Source organism: Neophocaena asiaeorientalis, unplaced genomic scaffold (genome assembly GCF_003031525.2).
Source record: "Neophocaena asiaeorientalis asiaeorientalis breed wild unplaced genomic scaffold, Neophocaena_asiaeorientalis_V1.1 scaffold308, whole genome shotgun sequence".
Classification (NCBI taxonomy): Eukaryota; Metazoa; Chordata; class Mammalia; order Artiodactyla; family Phocoenidae; genus Neophocaena; species Neophocaena asiaeorientalis.
Window position 1 is genome coordinate 3385955 of NW_020172768.1, and position 25653 is coordinate 3411607.

Genomic DNA, 25653 nt, shown 5'->3' on the forward strand with positions numbered 1-25653 from the left:
GACGCAGGTGAAATAGCAGTGCTATGAAATCCTGCTGCTTTTGACAGGTCCCGCCGTCGCTGGATGGAGGGACTCCTGGGCTGCAGGTGCAGAAGGTTCTCGGCCGCTAGTCTGTCTCGCTGCACTAACACTGTCAGGCAGCAAATGGCAGGAGGCGACCCCAGAGAAGACACGTGGGCTAACAGTCAAGGCAAATGCACAGACGCCGGAAACCACAGGGAAGCAATTCAGCTTTGAAATCCAGCCTTGACCAGCTGAGTCAGAGAAGAACGGCCACCAGGACCTGCTGAGCCTAGAGCTATGGCAGTGGTGGAGGTGACGCTGGAGCAGCGCTAGTGGGCAAAAGCCAACCCCCTTCCCCACTTCACTGAAGTCCCTGTTATCCCTGAAAGGGGAGCACGATCCTTGGGAAGTCTAGCTCAGGGGAAGGCATCTTATCTAAGACCACCTAAGAACGTCTGTAAAAGTAAGGCTGGGTTTGATGTTATTTAGGGAGTCACCTGTTACGGATTTGGGAGCAGTTGGCACTCTTCACTTTCCTTCCACCCCGACCTGGAGACAGATCACTGAACGTGAGGCCTCGTTGCCGGTCCCGGCCCTACCAGCATTGGGGTGCAGCCTGAGGGAAGTCACAGAGCCTCCCAGGTCTTCAATGGCCTTGGTGATTTCCAGCCATTTTTTTTAGCAGTGGAAGTGTTTTCTTCTCCAAATGAAATTTTAAGTACAAACTCACTATATAAGATAGCTAAGAGGGGCTGGTCTGGTGGCAGGAGGTCCCAGTATGCTCTGTTTTTCTTGGTCCCCCTCCTACCCTGCTGCCCCAGCAGAGGCTGGGGGACCTCGGAGCACCCCAGCCCTCCTCAGAACCCACCATGAAAACAAAGCTCTAAACTATCTTTACAACGGCTTCTGGCTGTAATATCTAGGACTTGATTTTAATCTGTGCCATTTAGGATACACGCAGGAGGGGCTCTGAGAGAGGCACAGTGACAGACTTTTTTCTTGGAAAAATCAGCTATCACTTATCTTTAAGGAGGAAAAAAAAATGACAACCCTGAGAAAATGATTTCCCTTTCACAACTTTATTATGAATGCTGAGCACAGCTAGAAGCAAGGCAAGGCTGCGTGTGTGTGTGTGTGTGTGTGAGTGTGTGTGAGTGTGTGTGTGTGTGCGTGTGGTTTGGGTTGGTGTGGGTGGAGGGTCAATCCTTTTTTGCTATTTTGGTGTCACCTGCAGTAACAGGGTAGAGACTGCGGTCAGATCTGAGTTTTGTGCCCCTGGCACTGCACGCACGTCAGCCCCGGCGTGGTAAAGGGGCTGTGAATCTCCTCACACCCCATGTGAGTGCAGGGAGCCCACTGGGTCTCCCGTGTGAATGAGAGAGACTCAGGCCCAGCTGGTCTAGCAGACAAAAACCAGCCCTGGACACAGCATACTGCCTGACATCCCGGCTGCGTGTCTGGGCTGGACCAGTGCTGAGTATTCTAACTGCCTGTTTAGACACGCTTTCACTATCTCCCTGCACAGCTGTTTGCATGCCGGGGAGGGATTTTGGTACCATAGTAATTTCCCCCTCTTATTTGGCATCCCTGAGTTCACATTAGAGAAGCACAGGAGAAGAACCATGTTCTCCAGAGAAGACGTCAGCATTTAGGGTTCATGCAGATAAATCCACTCACTGACCACGCTTCCCTGCTTCCTTCAAACCACTCAGAACAATTCAGATAAACACTTTTTCAAATGGCGCTTCTCCTATAATTTCACTTCCTTTAAAAACGGTGATGGGGTTATGTCTGTTGCCCTGGAACGTCCATCATGCATTTATTTTATCCAGCTCAGTGCTAGGCAGCAATTAGCAAAGGTAGCACTAATTAGGTTTTACAATGTAATATGTATCCCCCTAAACTTAAGTCATAGCATTTTAAGCGTCTGATGATTGCAAGGTCACTCTGCTGTCCTTCATAATAGCAGGGATGCTAATGAGTGCATTTGGTATGCATGGGGATGCCCCTGTTTCCTCTTGGGACTTATTAGCATTTACTGGGGACACTTTACTTAATTTGTTGCTGAGCTCATGCCCGAAATAGAACCAGTGAACCAGCCACCTGAAAGGCTAGAAGTTTTAGACTCTGGAGGAATTGACCCTCTTGAAGCCCTGGCTATCTGGGTTATTATGAGAAAATCATTTGTTTTGGCCTGGACTTCCAAGCCCCACATCCTCTTTCTCTAATTGTCTCAGCCAGCTAACCATTTCCTACCTCCAAATGCACTTCAACTGGCTCTTTCCTGCTAAGAAATATGTTACATTATTAAACGTGTATGTTGTAAATGCCTTAACAGTCATAGTTTCAGGTTTTGATCATGTTGCCAGGATATTCTAGATACAGTTACTATTTCTAGAATCAGTTTCTATTTCTTAGACTGTAAGCTCTCAGGAGGTAGAATGCAAACCCATGAGACGGTCTCTGTACATGCCTATCCCAGAGCCACAGGTGACTCAGTGCTCTGTGTGGGCTTTTGGACGCTGAATGAGGTAGGAACGCCAATGATGAACTTCAAGGAGCCTCAGCAGAATTCTCCCCAGGGTGCAGCTGCAGGAAGTCATGAAAAAATCTATTTCCAGGCCTGACATGCCTAAATCATCACGTCTGGGGTGACCTCGGAGGATGATGTGATTTTATTGGGAATCAAGCTTCCTGTCTCCCTTCTAAGGGAATGAAAGGAAGTGATGAATTGAGGTTAATATATGCAAACTAGAGAAAGCTAGGGTTGTTTTAATTTATTTCTTCGTTCAGTACAGTAAGTATTTATCCCAGTGTAGGGATATAGTGGTGAACAAGACAGGCATGCTTCCTGCCTCTTGAACCTGTATTCCAGTGTGAGGAGACCACAGCAAGCAGCAAATTCCCCAACTGATTCTTCATTTTTAATCACGCTAAGTAAAATAAAGAGCTATGGGGTGCCACGAAAGAAGAGATGGCCCGATCTAGTCATTGGGTCCAAGGGGGGTTCCTTGAGGAAGTGACGCTTCAGCTGGGCTGTGAGGGATGGGTAGAAGTTATTAGACAAACAGGAAATGGAGAGAGAGTAGCGTGCATGAGGGTCCCAGGAGAAAAAGTAGCGAAGAGCTAAAAGAACAAGAGGAGGGTGGTACCAGCTGAGGCTGTCTGGTCGGGCTGGGGTTGCAGCAGGGAGCTCTCTGCAGACCCTGCCACAAAACTTCATTTTTGTCCTTGGCCATTGGAGGCCACTGGAGCCTTTAAAGCAGGAAGTGACATGATCATTCACACCCCCGTCCCTCCAATATTTTCTTGACCAGTGATCAGATGAGTTCTTGAGCTGTCTAGGCACTGAGAGTGGGAGATATAAAATCATTCATATCACACTCCATCTTCTCTGGGAATCTACAGGGTGTCGGGCTCCAAAGCTCTCTGTGAGACTCAACAGATTAGCATGGGAAAATTTGAGCTTCAAAGGAAGTAACTCCCAGGAACAGAGATTCTCAGATATTGCAACTTGCCATCATTCCTAGTGCTTCCATGACAGCTTCCTCCCAACAAGGAGAATCTTTCTTGTGGGAGGAAGGGAAAGAAAAGCAGAGCGGGCTTGAGAGAAGAGGTGGGAGGAAGGAAGAAACATTCAGAGCAAAACTTCTGAGAAGCCCTTGGAATTTTCCTGCTCTCCCTTTAAGAGAACTACATGCCAGATCCCGGAAGCGGGAGATGAGTCCCAGGTCTTAGATGGAGCGAGGGTCTGAGTTATGACTCTTCTGGTTACTGAAAGACCCTGTGAATAGAGCGCCAGCTCCTTCCACCTCTGGAGCAGGTGGGGGATGGACATTCGTTCCATCCCTGCCTTAAGCCTCCCTTTTACAGCCTGAAACAGAACTCATCCTGTCAGGAGCCCTCAGTGGCCACACGACCCAGCTGCCCCCATCGGGCAGACGCCTCAGACCCCAGACGATAAACACTACGTTGTAGCACACACTTAAAATGACATCAAGAGGAGAAACTGCAGTGGCTTTGTCACCAGAGCGAATGACACATTCTCATAGCCAGATAATGCAGAAGCACAGTGCATTTGTAACAGACAACGAAAGGATTATCCCCCATTCATTTCAAAGCACCCTTCATTCCACTAAGGGATTACATTTCTCTTTACTTATCTTGCAAATGGCTTTTTTTATTCTTGTTTTCTCTGAAGAGCACACGCATGGCTTATGGCAAATATAAAATGTAGCTGGGCCTTTTAAAAGACAAGGCCTCCATTAATCACAGAGACGTGATTCTCCAGGATACCGTGACTGCTCTAATCCACTGCCAGGTGGTTGGATAGCTAAGCAACTAACCCCACAGCGTCCAAGGCAGAACTGCCTCTTTGCTAGTCTGTGAAGGGGAAAATGAGCCCTGAGAAAGGGCAGCATCTCAGAGCAAAGCTGAGCCAGTAAGAAGGCTTCGCTGAGTTCTCCCAATACTGGGCTTTGGGCTTTTGAGCGGGCTTCACGGGCTCTCCTCTACACCCCCTCCAGGTAACCGTGGCCCTTGCAGAACCACTGACAGGCATGCTTTCTAAAGACTTCTCCTGCTCTTTACTCAGAATGGAGAACACATCAAAATCTAAGAAGCAGGCAGAGCGAGGGGTATTCCCAGTGGCTGGAATAATGGCACAGATGCCCTACAAAAATATGTGGGTCCCATCGGCAGCTTCAGTGCCCTCCATCCAGGGTATGGGAGACTGTGTGAACTGGCCAGGACTTTAATGCCACCCAGAGTTCTGACTCTGCTCAGACCCCTGGGGGAGGGGTGGTGCGGTCGGTAATCTCTAGCACTTGAGAATTCACTCTCACCATAGGTTTCATCTCTGTGTCTGTTTTCCTCCTTATTTCTTATCCAAGCACATTTTCTCCTTTGCTATTGTTTACACACCTTACCCCCAATCGCATTTAGTACTGCGCTCCTCCTAGGGCTACTTTCATAAGCATCACCCTGGCTTCTGTTTGATGCTTCTGGCTCTGTTCATTTGTTCTTCTAGGACTTTGCAATCGCAGGACGCTAGGAAAAGGTCAGGGAAGGAGCTGCAGGGAGTAATGGGCCCCAAGTGCCTTTCTTGTGCTGATCTCCTCCCAGCATGCTGTGCCTTGACCTCTTTATTCCCTGTTTTTGCAACAATCCAAGTTATCAGCCTAAGAAAAGTGCCTCACAAATAAGGACGCAAACAACTTCATAACTAAAACAATCCCTTCTGGCCACTGGACCAGAGGAGCACAGGTGCCCCCGCTGGGAAGAGCAGAAATTTGGCCCCAGGCCTACCAGGTTGGGGGTGGAGCCTTCCTCCCAAGCTGATGGGAAACTCCAAGATGAAGAGGTCAGTCTTGGAATGAGGCCAGCCCTGGATCACACAGCTTAGGAAGGCTTCCCTTGAAGGTGCTCAAACCCCCATAGAAAATCAGAAGCCTTCCCCAAGTGTTCTCTTACTTGGGAAAAAATAACAAATGAATGTGCCATTCAACTGGACCCCAGCACCGCCTATCATGGGGGTTAGATCTCTGTCACTCACCTATCGAACTCCTAACCAACCCCACTCCCTACCTCACTGCCAGTGGGAAAGAGAGTGAAACGCTGCTTCCACAGAGGGTTAAATTTACAGCCTCCCCCTGTTTGTGTATAACAGGACCATTAGGATATTTTTATTTCTCCTCTCTCCGTGTTCCACAATGCCACATCAAAGATACATTTACAGTGGAGCTTATTTTCTGAAGATGGAAAATTTGGTTAAATCTCTTCCACTTTGATTTCATCTCCAGTTTCAGATGAGCGGCAGCACAACAGGCAGCAGCAAACGCCCATTTTATTCTCATGAAAAAGGAATTTAATGATCCTCTGATATGAAATTGATCCTCTGATAAGATGGCACTTGTGGGCTACTTTGACAGAAACATTAAACTAAGTGAGTCTTTACATATCCACTGATGTATGACACCTCCAGTTGCAGCTGGGTCCAGGGAGGGCACGTAACTTTGCCTCTCCTGAGGAAGGGGGAGTAGATGCCTGGGTTGTCCAAGCCCATCAAGCACTATTGAGTCACTGAATTCCTTCAGCAGTAGAGCAGTCATTATGAGGCCTGCAGCTCAGAAAAGTTGGGGAGTTTGAACAGCTGCCCCGTAGACCCAAGTGTTCCATTTCGGGCAACCTCAGGTTGTTGACCCTGGTTCTGTTCTCTGGTGCTACTCTTCCTATCTTGTGGACAGTTGAGAGTAAAGATTTAACATCAAAGTTAACAGTAATGAGAATAAGTGAAAGTAACAATGAAATGCTACTTGTACCAATTAGGTTAGCAAGAACTAGAAAAGTGGAGAATACCGAAAGTTAGTGAACATGGAGGGGAAACGGAACCCCTGTGAACTAGTGGTGAGAATGTAAACTGGTCAATTATTTTAGAATACATCTGGCAGTACTTAATAAAATTATTTATCCTAAGACCCAGAAATCTTGTCTGGGTGTATGAATGCCAGAATTCTCAAACAGGTTCATGGTACTGGGGAGTGGAAATAGAAGCAACCTAAAGATCCATCAAAAGGGAATGGCTAAAAAAAAAAAAAAAAAGGAATGGCTAAATAAACTTCATAATTGCATCAATTAGAGAGAATAACTGGGTAAACATGAACAATAGCAATTTTTAAACATAGAGTTGGGTGGAAGAAGAAAACAGAATTATATATGTGGTACAATGTCATTTAGGTAAATTAAAGTCATCCACATAGGAAATGCTACATATTTACATATATATTCAAAGACATATATTAAACATAGAATAGTTACCTAGGGGTAGAGATAGGGAAATAGGAGCGAGGTCCAGAAATAAAGGTAAAAAAATATAGAAAAGAGAGTTCTTTTTAAATGGGTGACAATGTCCATTGGGTGAGAAATATGATTAGCCAAAGTCTTCATAGCTTATATTCAATTAAAAAGATAGCACATTAACTTAGAACATAGAGTATGTAAATTCCAACATAAATGGTGATTCTGATGATTACAATCCAGGCTCCCTTTTCCAATGGTCCTCTGAACCTACATATCTTGTACAATCAGTAGGGATGCTGTAAGATGGGTCATGGGGCAGGGATTCAAAAGCAGGTGGAAAATCTCTCCCACTTCTCAGTTCCCTGTGACTCTAGGTAGTAAAGGCTAACAGAAGGTAGAAGGTCAGTTAGACTCAATTACAAACTAACTGACCCACCTGGATGGAAAGAAACCCAAGAGAGGTTCTACATTCTTGTAAAATGGAGATTTCTTACATATATGACTCCAATTTGGGAAGTGCATTGACTTTCTGACTTGCGGATAATGATCATCCAGAGAGGCTGATGGAAAAAGAGCTGGTCTGGATTCTTTACAGCCTTTCACTCTGCAGATGTGAAGATAGCTAAGAAGTGGATGGAGGTCATCCAAGCCATGTGCACTTGTAAAATGTGACCCAGCAACCAGCAAACACAAAATCTCTGATAATAGCAGTAAAAAAAGAAAAAAGTGTCACGTACCCTAACTGACAGGAAAGGAAAGGAAAGGAAAAGAAAGGAAAGGAAAGGAAAGGAAAGGAAAAAGAAGGGAAGAAAATGAAACGAAAGGGAAGGAAAGGAAAGGAAAGGGAAGGGAAGGGAAGGGAAGGGAAGGAAAGGAAAGGAAAGGAAAGGAAAGGAAAGGAAAAGGAAAGGAAAGGAAAGGAAGGGAAAGGAAAGGAAAGGAAAGGAAAGGGAAGGAAAGGGAAGGGAAGGAATGGAAAAGGAAAGGAAAGGAAGGGAAAGGAAAAGGAAAGGAAAGGAAAGAAAGGAAAGGAAAGGAAAGGAAAGGAAAGGAAAGGAAAGGAAAGGAAAGGAAAGGAAAGGAAAGGAAAGGAAAGGAAAGGAAAGGAAAGGAAAGGAAAGGAAAGGAAAGGAAAGGAAAGGAAAGGAAAGGAAAGGAAAGGGAAGGAAAGGGAAGGGAAGGAATGGAAAAGGAAAGGAAAGGAAGGGAAAGGAAAAGGAAAGGAAAGGAAAGGAAAAGAAAGGAAAGAAAAGGAAAGGGAAGGAAAGGAAAGGGAAGGAAAGGGAAGGGAAGGGAAGGAAAGGAAAGGAAAGGAAAGGGAAGGGAAGGGAAAGAAAGGGAAGGAAAGGGAAGGGAAGGAGCGGAGCTGAAAGTTAGATATGAAATGCTGATAAACTCTCTGATCCTGGAATTATAATGGTGCCTACTTTTCTCCTTCCATCTAATCAATCTGCAAGAATGTAGTGGAAGACAAACATTCCTCAAAGTTGGAGCACCCCTCAACCTCTGGAAAGCCATGCCATTCTCACCAACTGGCGTGTCTGACCAGATGAATCCTAGGGATGAGGGAAAGATGCCATCAAGCAAAAGGGCTGATTAGGGAGGCTGATGAAGCCTAAGGCTAGCAAAGCAGCTATTCCTGAAGTTTTATAATATTTGGTTCTATTTAGTTCACAAGTGATCACCAAACCTGGCCCAAAATGTTTCATGGGGGCCTAGTGGTTGAGTTTTACATATTAGAATGAAAAAAAAAGAAGCAAGTAGAGGCCCTGGAAGAGGTCCTAGACATATGGCATCTTCTTAGAGTCTTTCCTGGAGCTCAAGTCTCCTTCTACAAATCCCAAACTGCCCTTCAGTTAAGCAAATTTGCTGGGATGGAGGGAAGCAACAGTGTGCCTATTAACTGCTTGGTGGTTGGTGTTTTGTAAAAGGAGGAGTCCGTTGATAGAACATTTTCTCTACTCTTCAAACCAGGTGTTTTGCACAGTGGAGATACCCTGCCAGAGTCAAGGAGCTACAGGCAAGTGTGTCTGTTCCCAGGTGTGTCAACACACAGCTCTCGCGTGTCTAATTTACACCAAGTATGGAGCCTAACACCAGAACACTAATCCTTCAGTTACGGATCGCTTACATTCTTCAAACCAAAGACCACTTCATCACCCATGCTCAAAAAGAAAGTGGATTCAGTACAACTCAGGTTTCCTTGACTGCAGAGTTCTTGTATGTGAGAAATGCCAAGAAGCATAGGAATAGAAATGACAAGAAAAGAAATACTGGAAGTCTATTGATGGCAACCCAATAGGAATGCATATTCATTTGCCAATAATGCATTCCCACTCCCTTTCCTTCTGCAAAGGGTTAAACGAAAAAGTAATTAAACAATAATTTCTTTATAAGTGCTGGACTTCTGAGGCCTGTTTTCTCTGTTGGAAAAAAAATAGACTTAAGATAATGGCCCTATTCTCCTCAGAATAAATTAAGCTCAGAGATAAAGAATTCCATTACTAATGCCTTTCAGCAAGGCCCAGGCATCCTTTAAAGTCAAACTTTAAAGTATAATGTGCCGTGATCTTGTTGAAATCTTTCCTGTAATAATATTTAAGTGATGGGCAAGGGTATCAATGGTTCAGGCAAAGTATCGAGTGTATATCTTCAGGGCTGTTGAGCTCTTCCAGAGTATTCCATTGGAAGGAATGCATTGCACTTATTTAAAGACACTTTCAAAATAACTGCAAGTTAAGTCAAGTAGCTGATTTTTCTTGGAAACTATAGGAAAATAGGGCAAGTTAGGAGAGGAGGGGAGAGAAGAAAGGGACCTGGAGGAGACTCAAGGTAGAAATCAATGGCAAAGACCAAAATATGGAACCAAGAGAGAGTTGCTGGGATATTGGCTCAAACCAGTACATGGTACCTGCTTCAAGTTACAGATTCTTTTTAGTGTTCAGTTCTCATCATTTTTCTTTTCTGTGGGAAAAGCTGACAAAGGATTCATCTTCACCCTTGTGGCAAGAAGCTGTCCACTTTCCCTTGGGGAGCAGGGGGCTTCTCGAAGAGGAGACAGCTAGTTGCTAGTCTGAAAAATCTGCACAGTCACAGCAAATCAAGCCCCATTTTCTCGGGAAGGATATGTGGAGAGTCAGAGGACACTCAGGGTCAATTCGATCAGCAAAGAAACAGGATGTTGACTGGAGAAAGAATGCGTGATGGCTTGGGTCAGTCATAAACTTGCAGGGAACCTCTTTTGGGGCTAAAAGCCCTTGATACCCCATAAGATCATCTGAATTATGACCCTACTGGGTGTCTAATGCCATCATATGGTGCTGACAAATTGCTGACCAGCCCCAAGCATGGATTTGTAATTCGAACTCATCTCCCCTACATAACTATAAACTTCTTGAGGGTAGAGACTAAAAAAGTCCTTTTCTCACTTGACGGTCTCAATAAAATACATGCATCTTGAGGGTGCCCAGTGCAAACTCTTTCAATAATTGGTTGTCCTCCTCGAAGCAAAGAAACAACCAATGAGTTTGCCTGGCACTGATGCCATCTTATAATTCACAGCTGTGGTGACCCCAGTTGGTTGCCAGGTGGCTCTTGGGACACCCCTACTGCAGTGGGAAACATTTTAAGAGCCTTGGAACAGAACCTCTGCAGCCCCATTCTTTTCCCCCACAGGACGATGAGCAACACCTCCAATGCCCAGCACTCTGGGGCCACAAAGCACATCTTGGCCCCTGGGTGTCACCCTCCAGTCAGAGACACCCACAGAGCCTTGGTCCGATGGTGTTACCTTCGTGGAGTGTGCACAGAGCTCTGGGGCCACCTAAAGGCGCTATGGTTGACCCTGGCAAGGAAACACCCACTTGGTGGAAGGGTCTACATAACTGACAAAAGAGACCCAGTTCCGGCCATAAGGAGCATACTTTTGTGTCTCTCCTATAGAGGAAGAGTTTCCTTCCCATTGCTTAAAGTTCCTGGCTTACTCTTAGTTTGATTCTTTGGGTCAAGTTGACCTATTTGAAATATGTATATACACACATGTACATGTATGTATGTAATATACATTCTCTCATGACTTTGAAGTGTGTATTTCATAAAATTAGTTTAAGACTTTACAAAAGGGAATTCAAAAGAATGTACTCCTAACTATAAGTGCCTTAATGCAGCAGATTTGTTTAACGTACATGGTACGTGCTGTGTGTCAGGCAAGGTGTTAATTCCTGTGGGTACAAAAGTGAAAGGCACACTCCTTTCCCTCAAGAGTCCACAATCAATGGGGCAGATGAGTGAGAAAACCAACAACTACAATGCGGCGTGTTAGGAAGTGGACAGATGCTGGGCAAACACTAGGACGCGGCTCCCTTCCGATGTCCTGTATGGAACAATCTAGTTCTTACATGCCTATCATTGTGGAAGAGATGCACTTTTGTGTTCTATTTTCCTCCTACCTGTGTTTTAATCACATTTCCTTCTGAGGCTATGTAGATGTGCCTTCCCTCTCTCAGGGAGTTTTTCTTTAAATAAACAGAAATCTGGTTACCAAAATACTTCATCCAACATCTCTGTCTATATTTATTTCATTACTTCATCCGAATAATCATTTTTTTAAAGGAAGCCCAGGATTCTTCAACCTTGTGAAATAAGCAAAAAATAGTCTCATCATTCAGCCAGCAATATATTGTACCTCTGCCTGTTGTTTTCTAGCTTGTCTAATTACTCCAGAAAGAATAGCTATGGGATATATCTTCAAATCGGCAAATATGCTTTTGATTTAAGAAATTATTATAGGAAAATGCTGGAAGGCTCGTAGTCATCTTTGCTGTATTTAGCGGGAAATAATGTCTCTCTGCAATTACCATTTGGTATGAGCTTTAGGCATTCATGGTTTTCTTTCCTTTCTTTTTATTTAATAAAGTTTTTTTTTCTCTTGTTTTCTGGGTTAACAATGCAGGGATCATAGTTGCACAATTATTAGGAAGAGGCCACTTAAGTTCCACCCACCGTAGATATAGTGTCTGTGGCAGTGTTTAATTAGAGATTAAAACTAAGGAATTGAATAATTGGGGTTGCTAATAAATTTGAGAACTCAGCAAAGCAAGGAACGCTGAGCATTTTTCTGGCTTTGCTTTTCTTTCTCGAACCCTTTTTCATTTCCCCCTATTATCACACTTCTGGACCTGACTGCTGAGTTTATTACTACTCATAACCCTGGCCTAAGTGGAAACAAAAAAGCTGCAGCCTCTTTGCTGAGCTCCTGGAGCCATTCAATCTATTGGATTTATGACATGTCCAGAGGTTGTGATTGCAGGAGGCTGGCAATGATGGAAATGAGATATATTGGGCCACCAACACTTTCTGTAATCACCTTAATAGGTCAGCATGACAATGGATGCTGCCAGCTGGAAAAATAAGAAGATGGTCTTACCAAAGAAATTTCCAAATTATCACCAGTCCTCCTGCCACCTCCTCTAGGGAGACTGGGTTATCTGGGCACCATGATTTGGAGGCTCACATCAGCTTCAGGTGCCCAACAATGAACGTAGTCCCTTGGTTCACCCTGGAACAGAATCGACCCTCCCCAAGGTGACCCTATAATAGATCTGCCCTGGGTAGACAGCATATTTCAAGCCCGGCCTGGAGGTAATTCTTGAGCAGGGGTTTCTGCATTGGGAGGCGGCTGGATTATAAGACCCCGACGGTCCTTTGCAACGTGAAAATACTATGATTTTATGAAAATGGCATAGAGCAAATTGCCTGGCTCTAAGAGGACCATCCCCTTGGAAACGTCTTTTTCATACAAAGGCAAAGCTTTTAGGAATATTTTTATCTGTTGGACACTGTACTTCAGATGATACATTTTAGGCTTCATTTGGCGCAAAATCTAGGTGGTTTAAATCAACATTCAAGGTAAACATCTGCATTTTTATGGCCAAAGGCCCACACATTTATGATTACTTGCTATTTTGCTGTTGCCGGTTAAATTGTGCCTTGATATTTACTGCGTCTCTGACGCCAATCAGACTGATTACTCGTAGGGATATTACAGTTGATAAAAGAGACCTGGTCTGAAGCAACATCAACAGAACAGACTTTCGGTCACAAAATCTTTTGTGAATAAGAGGTCATTCCTATAATATTTCCTTAAAATTTCTCAGCCACGCTTCTTAGCTCAGCTGCTGATGGCTTTCCACCGATGACTCTATATATATGTTTTTGACAAGCAGGGAAAAAAATCATCTGTTTTATAAGACTGCTCTTACTTGTGTCAATTATCTATTTTTAGTCCACTTTTACTCCATGTTTGTAACGTTCTCTTTGCATCTGTAAGCATGGATGCTATCCCTCTGAGACCCCACCCAGAGAATAGAAACTGTGAAAATGTTCTTTGAAGGTATCTAGGACAGCTACAAGTATTATTGTCAAGTAGATAAAAAATAATTGACATGAGGATGATGATGAAGATGATGATGCAGATATAGGAGGTAATGTACAAACCCATCTTCAGATAGGTATTTGTGGCAATGTTTCCAAGGAGAAGCTGGGGGCGTCTGGGTCATTCCCTGGGTGGGCAAAAAGGGCAGTGTTACGCCTAGTGTCCGCTCTGTATCACTGCTGGATGGATGGCTCTAGGGCCACACAGCTCAATTTGTAGAGGCTGAGTTAGGTTTGATTCAGAGGGTTCTATCCTGGAGGGCAGGACTTGCCATGCACAGCTGGGGGGTGGGGTGAGGACGGTTAATGTTTTTTAATGAAGGAGGGGCTCATAGAGGGGGCTGCTAGCTGCGGGTCTCAACCAGGTACACAGACTTCCTGTGAGATGAATGGAAATCCTCTAAGCTTCACCTGCCTTATTTTCTCATTTGCAAAATGGTATCAAAGACGTAAACAGCCCTAAAGAATTGTAATTCATCAACACACTAGATAGGCACTTCCTATATGCCCTGTATGCCCTTTCTCATTGGGATTCCAAGCTGAGGAGCCCATGTGTGGCATTTACCGTTCCCTGCCCAGGGGTCAGAGAGTGGGGAGGGAGGGTCTTTCTTTTCAGGCCTTATTGGACCGTCACGCTTGTGACCTACAATCGCATCGCCAGCCTCAGCCTACACGCTGGATGGGTTTCAGATTCGGTTGCTGAAAGGCACCACCATTGTCTAACCTGTCTGACTGTGAACCTTTACAAAACACTGGAGACACGTGTGAAATGGAGCTATCGCGCATCTCCACGGCCTGACAACACGGAGCCCTGTAAACCGGCTGTCACTCCATGCTGGGAGGCTGGGGAGCGGCTTCAGGGGGGATGTAATTCCCCGAAGGACCCCAGGGTTCCCTCGTCCACACCCAGCAGTGCAAAAACCCTGGTGCAGCAGCGTGGGGAAGCGTGGTGGGGATGAAAGAGCTGACAGGGCGATTCTGTTTGGGGTTTGTACACAAAGTTGTCAGTTCAGGTCTCCGGGTCAAAAATCGTTTTATCTGCTAAACCAGGAGCTTTGTAGAACAAAATGCCAGGCGGGCTTCACAGCTGGGCGGTGTGCAGAGCCCTAGGCTGCAATCACACGGCGGTGGGTCCCAGCTCCGACCTGCCCCTCTCCAGGTCCTCTCACTGCAGACACCAGTCCCCTTTCTCCCCATGCCCTTCATTTCCTTTGAAGACTTTTTAATGGGCCTCTTTCTGCCAGATGACCACTCAAGAGGCAGGAGGTTCAAAGACGTGGCTCCTAGTCTCTGAAATCAAAGTTATTCTGCTTTGTGTAGCTGCCAAGGTCTTTTTGTTGGTGGCGTGGATTTTGCTAAAGGGAAGCATTCAAAGGTAGGGAGGCTGGGAAAGAACTGGGACCCTTAGTCTTTTATCAACAGAGGGAAACTGAGGCTCAGAAAAGGGAGGTATTAACAGCAAGATGGCTACCAAAGAGACAAGTCACAGAGCCTCCCAGATGGTGAGGACCTTACAAACGATCTCCTCGCTGCGTCTGCCCATAACTTGACTCTCCTTCCAGCAGATAAGCAGACGGCGATTCTCCTGCTGCAGGAAACAGTGTTTTTGCTTCAGATCTCATTTCCTTTCATTGTTCTTAGCATGTATGGGAACATTATATTCACCAATAATCAGGAATAGTATTAAAAGCAGACGATGTGAATTGTACACATTATGAAACAAATTAAATCCTGAAAGCTTACCATCCCTTTAGACCCTAGAGCTCTCCTCTGTAGCCCCACGTACGTACGAGGCTGCATCTGGCCTCAGGGACCTGATGGAAATCTTCTGGGACATCTGCCTTGTCATGACTTATTCTGCCTTTCTGGGGACCATGGAGGGAAATCAGAGTGGTTTGGCTGAACCCCGGTTTTCTGCTTCTGAGTTATTCTATTCCACATAGGAAAAGCATGATGAAAGGTTCAGAAGAGGGAGGCAAGTCTACGAAGGAACCCACAGCTTCCTTATTTTTTCAAATGAGAGCACCTCTCTGATGTGTGTCCAATCACCCACATGGGGCCTGGCACACAGTCAATGAACCTAACAGTAGAGGGTGTCACTATTACAGTTGCTGCTGGACTTGAATTTCAACTTGAGATTTGGTCAAAGTGCGAAGTTATATCTCTTCCAGTTGGAAAGGCCCTTGAACTCTATCCCCAGACCCTCCATTATTTGGACACAGTGACTGATCTTAAGCTCCCCGTACTTCCACATCTGCACTGAAGACTGTGCCATCTCCTGAGAGGGAGGGGTCTGCATTTGATCAAATCATTATCTGTGACAAATATAGCTATGACTGTATTCACCAAAGACTATCATAGTCTTCTCCACACTTTGGGATGGCTGCAATACAGAGGAAGTTGAAATGGAAGGTCACTGCCAATGGCACATAACACAGTGAAATAGCAGAAAAAGACATCTGAAATCTTGCACATTCCAGGCCAGGCAAGGAACCTTTCGTTGAAAGGTTGAAAGGTTGAAAGGACAGGTTATAAAGCTTAAAAGAACTTCAGCAACAAAATTAAGAAAAGAAAAGAAGTCTAGGATTGGAGCTCTTCTAGCACTTCTAGCATTAATTCAAAAAGTGTTCTGAGTACCAGCTGTGGCAAGGCTCAGCTGGGAGCTACAAAGAGCTACAAAGATGAATGTGTCTTTTCCTTAGTCTAATGGAATGGTGGACCAAACTTGTAAACAGAAAATGAGTGTAAAGTGACGGAGATGAACACAGAGCCAGCAGGACTTGGCTTCTGCTACCTTCCAGCTTCGCCTCTCCCACTCTCTCTCCCACTCATTTTCTACACGTTCTCCATCCCGTCCAGGCCCTTCCCTTGTGGGGGTCTCTGTATGGCTCGCCCCCCACCCTCCCACTGTCTTCAGGTCGCTACTCGTATGTTGCCTTTTCAAAAGAACCTACCTTGACCACCTGACATGAAATTACACCATCACCCACCAAGACCCCCAAAGCTCTCCCCTGTGTTATCTTCCTCTGTAGCACTTCTTATCTAACTGGCCAAATCTGCTGTGTAGTTTGTTAACTATGCTGATCTCCTCATCAGAACGTATGTTCCAGGAATCTTTGTTTTGTTTACAGTGGTAGCTCCAGTTCCCAGACACATAACATGAATTTGATAAATAGTTATTAAATAAATGAATCTAGGTGGATATGCCAATGGGTAGCTTCTAAATTCATAGATACCAAGAGCTAAAGAGATTTTTGTGATCACTTTGTCCAATCAAGGCAGGGGCTCTGGAGTCAGACTCCCTGGGTTCAAACTGGAGCTCCATCACTTACTAGCTGTGTGACCTTGGGCAAGTCATGTAACCCCTCTGTGCCTCAGTTTTTTCATATGTAATATGGGGAAAATAACAGTGACCCTTTCATGGGGTTGTTAGGAAGATTAATTATTATATAAAATACTTAGAATAGGCATGGCATAAGGTAAGCACTTCAGAAGCATTGGCTATTGTTATTATTATTAAGAAAAATGAAGGCTAAGAGAGTTAAGTAATTTGCTCAAAATCATTCATTCATTCAACACAGTTAAGTGTGTCCTATTACTAGAAATTGGGGATTCTGCAACAGATCAACTAGAATAGTTCCTTCTTTTATGGAACCTGTAATCTAAGTAGAGAGATGAATGTTGGAAAAGTCACATAAACATGTAATTACAAATTAGATGAAGGTATGAAGGTACAGGGAACCATGACCCTGAAGGGTAGGAGATGTAATCTGCATCCTCCAGGGGCTGAGGGGGAATGGGGGGCATCCTTAGAGAAATGGCCGGCATGTGAATTAGCCACAGTGGGGCAGGGAGGGGGTGGGGATGGAGAGGAAGGGGTTAGAGGGGGTTGTGGAACTAAAGCCTAGGTCCCAGCTGCGGGCTTTTTTGATCATGGATAAATGGCCATGGGCTTGAGTGTGGACTTCTTCGCTAGCCTGACATTTCCTCAAAGCAAAAGAGCAAGCACTCTTTGTAGCTGGAGAAAACACCAGGCACGCTGCATAGCGCACCCAAGGTGCCCGCAACACCAGCTGAGCACCAGGTCCCGAGGGGTGGCTCTGGTGACGAGATGTTGATCTCAGTTTAGACACACACCCCACGCACATGCACCCCCCATGGGTAATTTACAACTGAGAACAGGCTCTGTTGACTGGGGTCACGATGGTCCCCTTCTCTGTGGTGTCTTCCACTCTTTCGGGAGGCGCGGTGTCTCCTGGGAGGCCTGCCAGAGGAGGGGAGATGCGCTTCGTTCTCCCAAAACCCAGGAGAAGCGGCATCCTGACCTCAGAGATGACCTTTTGCTTCTATTGTCTCAGCATCGGTGGGAAGGGCTGTGTAGGGGGTCGAAGCATCGGCATTGTAAAACACTGGGTTAAAATATGTATTAATCCCCGGAGGGTGTTAGGCAAGATTCAGATATATGGTCTGTGATATGGATAGGATATATTTTTTTATTGCAATAATAAGTTTCTCAAGTCCTAATGGACCCTGCGTTAACTGAAGATGGCAGGGAGCAAGGGATGGGAAGCCAGCAATCTGTTAAGGTGGCGGAGCAGCAGTTGTGGGGATTGTAAAAGATAAAACATTTCAGAGTCATTAAAATCACCCTAAATTGTCTACCTGAACTCAAAGCAACAAACTGACTCAGCCCGGAGTCTACCACCGGATATCCTTTCCTTTACCATGTGTCTGTGCCTTGCAACTGATATATGGGTTCATCTTCCACTCCCAGAAGCATCCAGACTTTGAAAAGACCTCCATGGAGGTGGGCTTTTCATGCTCAGGAAGGGAAAGGGGGCAGCTATTTGACAGAGGTACAGCCCTTGGTATAAAGGCCCTCATTTAAAAGAAGAGGAAGCGGTCAACCAAGGAGCACTTTGCGAAGAAGGGATCATCTGGGGGGATTTTAAGGCCTTTTTGGAGTTGGTGGCTAACAAGTAGAAAAGTCTTGAAATCCTCGATCGGGACTTTGTAGTCGTCCATCTGGATGACAAGGGGCATAACAAGGTTTTGAGGCGCCTATGGGCAGACTTGTGGTCAGTGGGGCGTTTTCATGATACACCTTGCTACTACTTACGGAGAGCGTACGAAGGCCCAGACCCCTGTTGAGGAATTTTCATAAACTAACGCATTCAATTCTTAGCACAAGCTCACGGGGTAAATAATAGTATCCCCGTTTTGTGGATGGTGACATTGGGCAAATTTGTCAATCTCTCCAAGACTCACAATCCTCACAGTCACATTGTTACTAAGGCAGGTGGGTTGGGCCCCAAGCCCCAAAGAACCAATCTATGTTAACACGTCAGCCGCTGTTTCCTGCCCCGCTTCCCAGGAAACAGTATATGTACTCTGATGGAATTCAGTAAGTGTTCAACACTTCTGGCTCCACTTAGCTGGTCGAGGGAACACCTCTGGTGGAGTGTCCTTGCTATCAGATGATATCAGAAGCAGAAGGAGCCCAGCAGTGGCTCTGCCCCGGACCCTTGGGCTTAGCAGTGAGCAAGACAGAAAGATATATGTTCCAACAGCCAAGAAGAAGGAAGGCTGGGCTTTACAATCCCCTCTGCAACTGCCCTGGGCCACTCTCACTCCTCCTGTATTTTACCCTCTGTTGCGGGGTGGGGGAGTCACTGTGATCAGAAGGGGGTGGGGTGGAGGGGAGGGGAGGCAGGGGAAGCAATGAGAAGCAGGAAGCTCCAAGGTATGGCAGGGCTTGGGATACTGCCGATGACAACGATGATCATGTACTCCCAGGTCTACCCTTCCTCTCCGAGTAGGAGCTACAAAGGGGGAAGGAGGCACCCAGAGGAAAGGCAGTCCCTATGCCGAGCTGCTTTTTTGAAAGAGGCATTGTTGTTGCAATCAGAAAACAGTTTCTCATCCCGAATGAAACACTGATATTTGTCTAATTAAAAAAACCTAATGGAGATTTTGCAACAGAGGGACGCAACCAGTGCATCTGCTGGTGAAGTCTCCATATGGCCCAATCCTATGTGGATTCTGTTGCAGACACTGAGCAGGGCATTCTAGCGTTAAGGCTGCCCAACCATTAAATTACCTCTGTGCCCTGCTGGTCACTGATGGCCAGAGAAGGGAAGGCTCAGCCCAGATTTCTGTTGGCCTCGCTCTTCCCCGCTCCAAGAGGAATGACTTTACATGTGGACAAACCCCCAGGAAGTGGTAGGGGTGGGAGATGGGGGTGGCGGCAGAGGGATTATTATGAAGCAATCTCCTCTTCTCGCCCCGGTGGGTAGTGGGAGGACTCAGTAGAGACCAGGAAAGAAGCTCTGGAGGGCTGCTTCCAGGCCCAGGCACCCATGGAGGAGCCCAAACCATTCAGAGTCCCAGCAGGACTGGGGTGGGGTTCAGAAGCCCAGATGAAGTGAGTCAGGCCTCCAGAAAGCCCGTCTGGAGACCAGCTCTCCTTTCAGAAAGACAAGATAGTACCCAAGCACAGCCATCAGTAGCACAGCCACTTTCCCCAGAGATATGTGGGTAATCCACACCTCAAGCAAGCTACGTGGCATTCAGGACGTAAAGGTGAAGCCCACAGGTACCTCAAGCCGGTCTTCCCTCTCCTTGCCTCTCTGCACCCTGTCTGCCACCGTCTGAGATATTTCTTCACTTCTGTCCACACCAATCACCCCTGCCCATCTCATACTCCTCCAGCAAGTGTGTGTGAAGATTTCAGCACTTTCACCGGCCCCAGCCCTGAGCGCCTGCCACACTGCGTATCAGCCAGGAGGACCTCTCACACACATACAGAACAGTCAGCCCACCATGAGCTGCTAGATAGAAATAACCCAGCCTGTCTATTAGTTAAGCAGAGGAAGGGCGAGGCACTTCGCCTTCCTCCTGGAGGTCATGCTGTGTAGTTATGGGGCTTCTGCACCTGCCATTCATTATGAGTCCAGGGTCTCTGTTTTGAATCTGAGGCACCATGGAGCATCCCGCTTTATCAGCCTAACTACCAGCCTCTCCCTTCGTTCCCACGGGTGTGGCAGGTGAAGCGTGGCCAAGAAGGGCTTGACGTGATAATGGAAACTAGTGATGAACTTCTTTCGTGATCATGACTACCAGTGCCATTTCATCATGGTGACATGCTAGGGGCTGCTGAGTCTTGACAGCCGAGGTGTGACAGTCAGTCAAGGCAGGCACGAGAGGCGATCCTTAGGGAACCACCGGCTCCCTTGGAAAGGCTCTCAGCCAAGCAAACACAGTTAACAAGAGTGGCTGACAGGCAGGTGAAATTTAGAACGCACCTCTGGCCTGAACTACCCAATTTGATTTGAATGTGGATCCAACACGAGGAGCAGGGCCCAGGGAGGCTGGGCTCATCTCGCCCATCTTCCGATATTCTTTCTCCATGAGCTATCTGGGATACCAGATTTTCCAAATGTAGTTGGGGAATGCAGTTCACTCTCCAAGATCCGTTCAATTTCCCCTCCGTTGAATAGCAGCAATACTCTTTAGGGAAACAACCAGCTCCCTGGATGAGCCTGACGGGTCTAAGGGCTATCCAATCCCCCGACAAGTCATCAGTTCAGAAGTGGCCCTCTTTAGACCAACGAGATGCAAGGGAGGATTGCTGAGGGGTGTTTGGAAACTCATCTCCCTCTTAAGAGAGTGACGGAAAGCCACACACACACACTCTCTCTCTCTCTCCCTGGATGTAAACCCAGAATCATGTTGCCAAGATTGCTGTTGGCAGCTATCTTATGGCCAGGAAGGAGGCTTGCTTGGGGGCAAAAGGCAATCCATGAAAGAAGGAGTTAAGACAAAGATGGAAAAATAGACCCAGAGCCTTTATTCAATATCACCTAACTCTGGATTTCTGTTTAAGTTAGCAAAAATTTTTATGGCTTTAGGCACGTGGAGTCAGTTTCCGTTACTTGAAACCCAAAGAATACTTGAAAAATACCTCCTTCCAAGTCTGCTTGGGAAGAGACCATCACCTAAGTGCTGACGGAAGAACACAGGAAGTGGCTGGGCAGAGCAGAGGTACATGGATCGTAAGGTCTGCAAAGCCAGGGAGGGGTCCCTGTGATTGATGCCTACATGCTTGCTTCAGAGGCGGCTTGTTGCCAGGCAGCACATCCATCCTCGCTCAGGAAGAGCAGGTCAGCTCTCCCCACCTTGAGTACAATCCATCGGCAGCATCAGGGTAGGCTGCATTTTGCTCCCCACAATTCGACTGCCTCCCCCCATTGCCATGTGACTTGTAGTGTTCCCTGTAGGCAGAGTTTCCTTCCTCACCCCTTCGTCAGGTTTGCACTGGCCTTTGCTTTACAACTTGCTTTGGCTGACAGGAGATGAGTAAAGACGACGGATGCCTCATGTGAGTAGATGCTCTGACCGTAGCTGTCTGATCTGGCTTGACCAATTTCTGCCTTCTGTCATGAGAAAGGAATGTCTCAGAGAGGTGTTACTGCCTCACCCAGGGCCCTAAATGCAGTCACGTGGAGCAGAGACACATCTGACCCACAGCCCCCCTTGTGACGTTAATAAGAGGTCAGCATTTCTTGTTGTAGGCCGATGAGATGCTGGAGTTATTTGTTATGGCACTCAAGCTAATGAAAGTATATATCAAGTGCCACCATATTCTTAGAACTCTGCAGGGTGATTTGGAAGACACAGAATTATGAGGCATAGTTTCTGTTCTCAGAGAGTTTACAAAGACAGTAAGGCCAGAAAGAATTACAGAGAGTACAAAATTCAGGGATACATTATACACAGATATTGTGCGGGCCACCAGAATTCAGAGGGAAGAACACCAGAGTTGGACTATGCTTGTTGGGACAACCTTCAAGACTGGGTGAGACCTACAGAAAGTACTGCACAGGGTTCACAACAGGTAGGTGCCAAAGCCTGACCAGCTGAAGATCCTCCAAGCCCCTTATCAGCTGGCCTCAGTGAAAGGAGAGGCATTGTCAATGCTTGGAAAGCACACACCGCTTCACTTTTTCTTCTGTCCGCTGGAGGCAAAGACGCTGAGACTTGCACTTCCATGTTTGAATGAAAATATCTTAGGGTACAATTATCACTTTACAATTAATTATGCAGAGCAAGCAATACACGTGAGACCTCAATATTATGACAGCGTAGAAATCTGCTGTTCTCAAACTTAAGATGCAACAAGTCTTGCCAAATGCATGTTGGAAAGTAGCAGAGGATTAGACAATTACCACTTGAATTTTGTATATTCACAGCACACCTGTGGGTCAGTGTAAACACCACGAACAGCTCAGCGTATGATATAACCTGACACCCCCTCTAAGACTCTGACCTTCAAAACCAGTGTTCCTTAATTAGGCCTTTCCTTCCCCTTCTGCCTTTGAGGAGAAGGGATTATTGTGAAAAAGATATGACTGCACCATACTGGAGTTCACCAGTCATCTCAAATGGTTTGGGTTTGATAAAAAAAAATAGCAGATTTCATTGCTGGAACCTTCCCTCCAGAGTTTGTAAGCACCATGTGGATATCAAGGGGAATTTCATCAGTATGTTTCTGATTCCTTTACACTTAAATCATTAAAAGATTTTTGAGGGTTTTGAAGTCCAAAAAGTCTCCTGAGCCAGTTTTCCCTCCAGCATAGTATCATTTCTTTTCATAAAATTTAGGAAATTGAATTTTAGCTCTGGATTGAAGAGAAAAGAAAAAGCAGCTGATTGTCAATGATAGTGGCTAAGGATTAAAATCCTACTTCTAAAAATGTGCCCTGGGGTCCATCCATCTGATGAACATTTGTTGATTCTCACCAGGCCCATATCTCAGATGGTAGAGACGTGACCAATTATGATTCTGGAAAAGAGCTCAGGAAATAGATGCTTTGCTTTACTCTTTGTACTGAATAGCATACAGTTTCGTCCAAGCCAAGCCACAAGAGTTGGCTCAAATGGAGAGAGCAGAACTGGAGTATCATAAGCTGGATGAGGCCTAGAGTACCATTCATCCAAGCCTCCATCGTAGAGAGGCAAGGTCCAGTTGGACAGTTTTTAAATCTCTTCCTATGTTCCCTCCTGGTAGCTCATATTGCTTTAGCTGCATTGTGGTAACCTGATTCTTACTCTTTGGTAAAAGCAATTCACATTTTCCCATTCCCGTGAGAGATCTGAACCTAATCTCAAAATGGATTGTGTAACTGTTTGCAAATATTAAACAGTATCACAAACGATCCAGGGTGGAGGGTAGACTCCATGACAGCAAAGGCCTCATCTGTCTTCTTCCTGTAGCATCCTCCAGACCCAGAGCATATAGGTGATGAAAAATATTGGTTAAACGGATGAATGAATAAAAGTCTAGTCATATGAAAAATATATTCAAACTGCTCACAGCATTTCCACACCTACTGATGAACTGTAGCCTACTGATACTCCGAATGGGTAACAGAGGTAAAGTCACCCTTAGTTTCCTTATAAAGCAGCTGAGGTCCAGAGAGTGTGTGAGTAACTTACGATCTTACAGCTGGTCAGTGGGAAAACCGGAGTCTATTTCAGGTCACCTGATTCTCAGCATGTGCTATTTTTTCAGGGAGATCAGTGTTTCTGAAGGTTTAGCATGCCTCAAAGCACCTGGAGGATTTATTAAAACACAAATTTCTGAGTCCCACCCGCACATTGTCAATTCAGTAGGTCTCGGAGGACCACCCAGATCTGCATTTCCAGTAAGTTCCCAGGTGATGTTGCTCCTGCTGGTTCTGGGACCACACTTTGAGAGCCATTCATTAACATCATAGCTAATAAAGAGCAAGACAAAGGCACATGAGAGAGACAGACTCTTCTGAACATCCTCTGGGCCTACGACTAGATTCTCAGATTCAACTGATCAGTGTAGAAAGCCAGCCCGTGAGGCTTCATTGCAGAAGCCTTTTTCCTCCTTCATTAAAAAGCAAAACAACAAACTTACTGATATAGACCATGGGGTAGGGGATACCAACTTAGGAATAGTCCAACTTAGAAAGAAGGTTAGTGGGAATTTTACAGGGGTGAGGCAGAATTTGGACTTGTGACTCTTCTCTTCAAGCTGGGCTTCCACTGGAGTCCACGCTGATCTCTGGCATGTGTGTTATGAGGTTAGCACATGATGGAAGACAGGGAAGGACTGAGACAGGTCCCTGTCTTCCCTTCTCAGAGGGAAGACAGGGACCCATGACGTAGCAGTTGAAGGACACACAACTCGAGTGAGATAAATGATGCTGAAGCAAAAAAAATGTCGGTCATTCATTTGCTCATAAGGTTGTTCCCTCTCCCCTGCATGTGTCCAGCTGAGCCTCAAAATCATTGCTGGATGCCGGGGACATCTAGTGAATCTCAAATAAGCAAATAAACATGATTTAGTAGGAGAAGAGAAGGATTTGCCACACCACAAAATTTCCCTCTTTATTTATTTTGACAATTTGGTGTCTAATATTTATGACAGTGCTTTAGACGAGCCAAGCAGTTTTCGGATAAGGAGTGAAGACTTTGTAATCTGTATTGCTTGTTCTCTGACAAGGTGATGAGCAAGCTTAAGGGGTAAAGGACAATTATCAGATTTTAGCTGGCTACAACTAGTTAAAATACTGTATTTTGGTATAAATATTTGTCGCCATCATCAACTCATGACATATGTCAGGTACATTTACACAGAGAACGAAAATGATACATTCTCTGCCTCCCAGAAGTTTGTAATCTAAGATGGGGTTTGCAAATACATAGAGAGGGTAGTTCTAATCTTCATGCCTGTGCCCATGGCAGACATTACTAGTCAAGCATAGTGTTATTTTCAGCGTCTTTTCTTACATTGAAGGCCGGGCAGCCACTACCAATGGATCGCAGTACATGTGTGCAATCCTGATCCATGTATATTGGAGAGAGTGGCAGCTGGACCAGCAAGACATTCCTATGACACCAGATGTGGGGAAGGGGTGTATTGCTATAGACCCAAGGAAATAAAATTTTATAACATCAACTTAAGTTTCCATACCTTCCAAGTTCTAAATAAACGTAATTTTTAGAATTAAGGCATAGAAACTTTGTGGGTTTCAATATGTCTGATCCCTCAGCACGGATGCTCTTGTGGTGTGGGTGGGAGAGAGCTCGTGGGAGGTATAGCCATCAGGAGTGGCTTTGCCCCTAAGATAGGAGAACGCCAGCCCTTTGCTTAAACACTGATCACAGCCCCACACCCTCCTCACTTCCTTCCTTCTGTAGTTCCAGTTGAGTAATTAAAGTCACTTCTGTTAAACTAGTGTGGTTGGGCTCAATAAGCCAAGGGCAAGTTCATGGATCTGGAGGATGGAAACTGCTTTAAACCTCAGCAGTTCTGGCCGTGGTGAGGTATAACAATTAGAATAATTGATAACCAGGTCCTTGATGTTGAGCCACCACCCAAGGCCT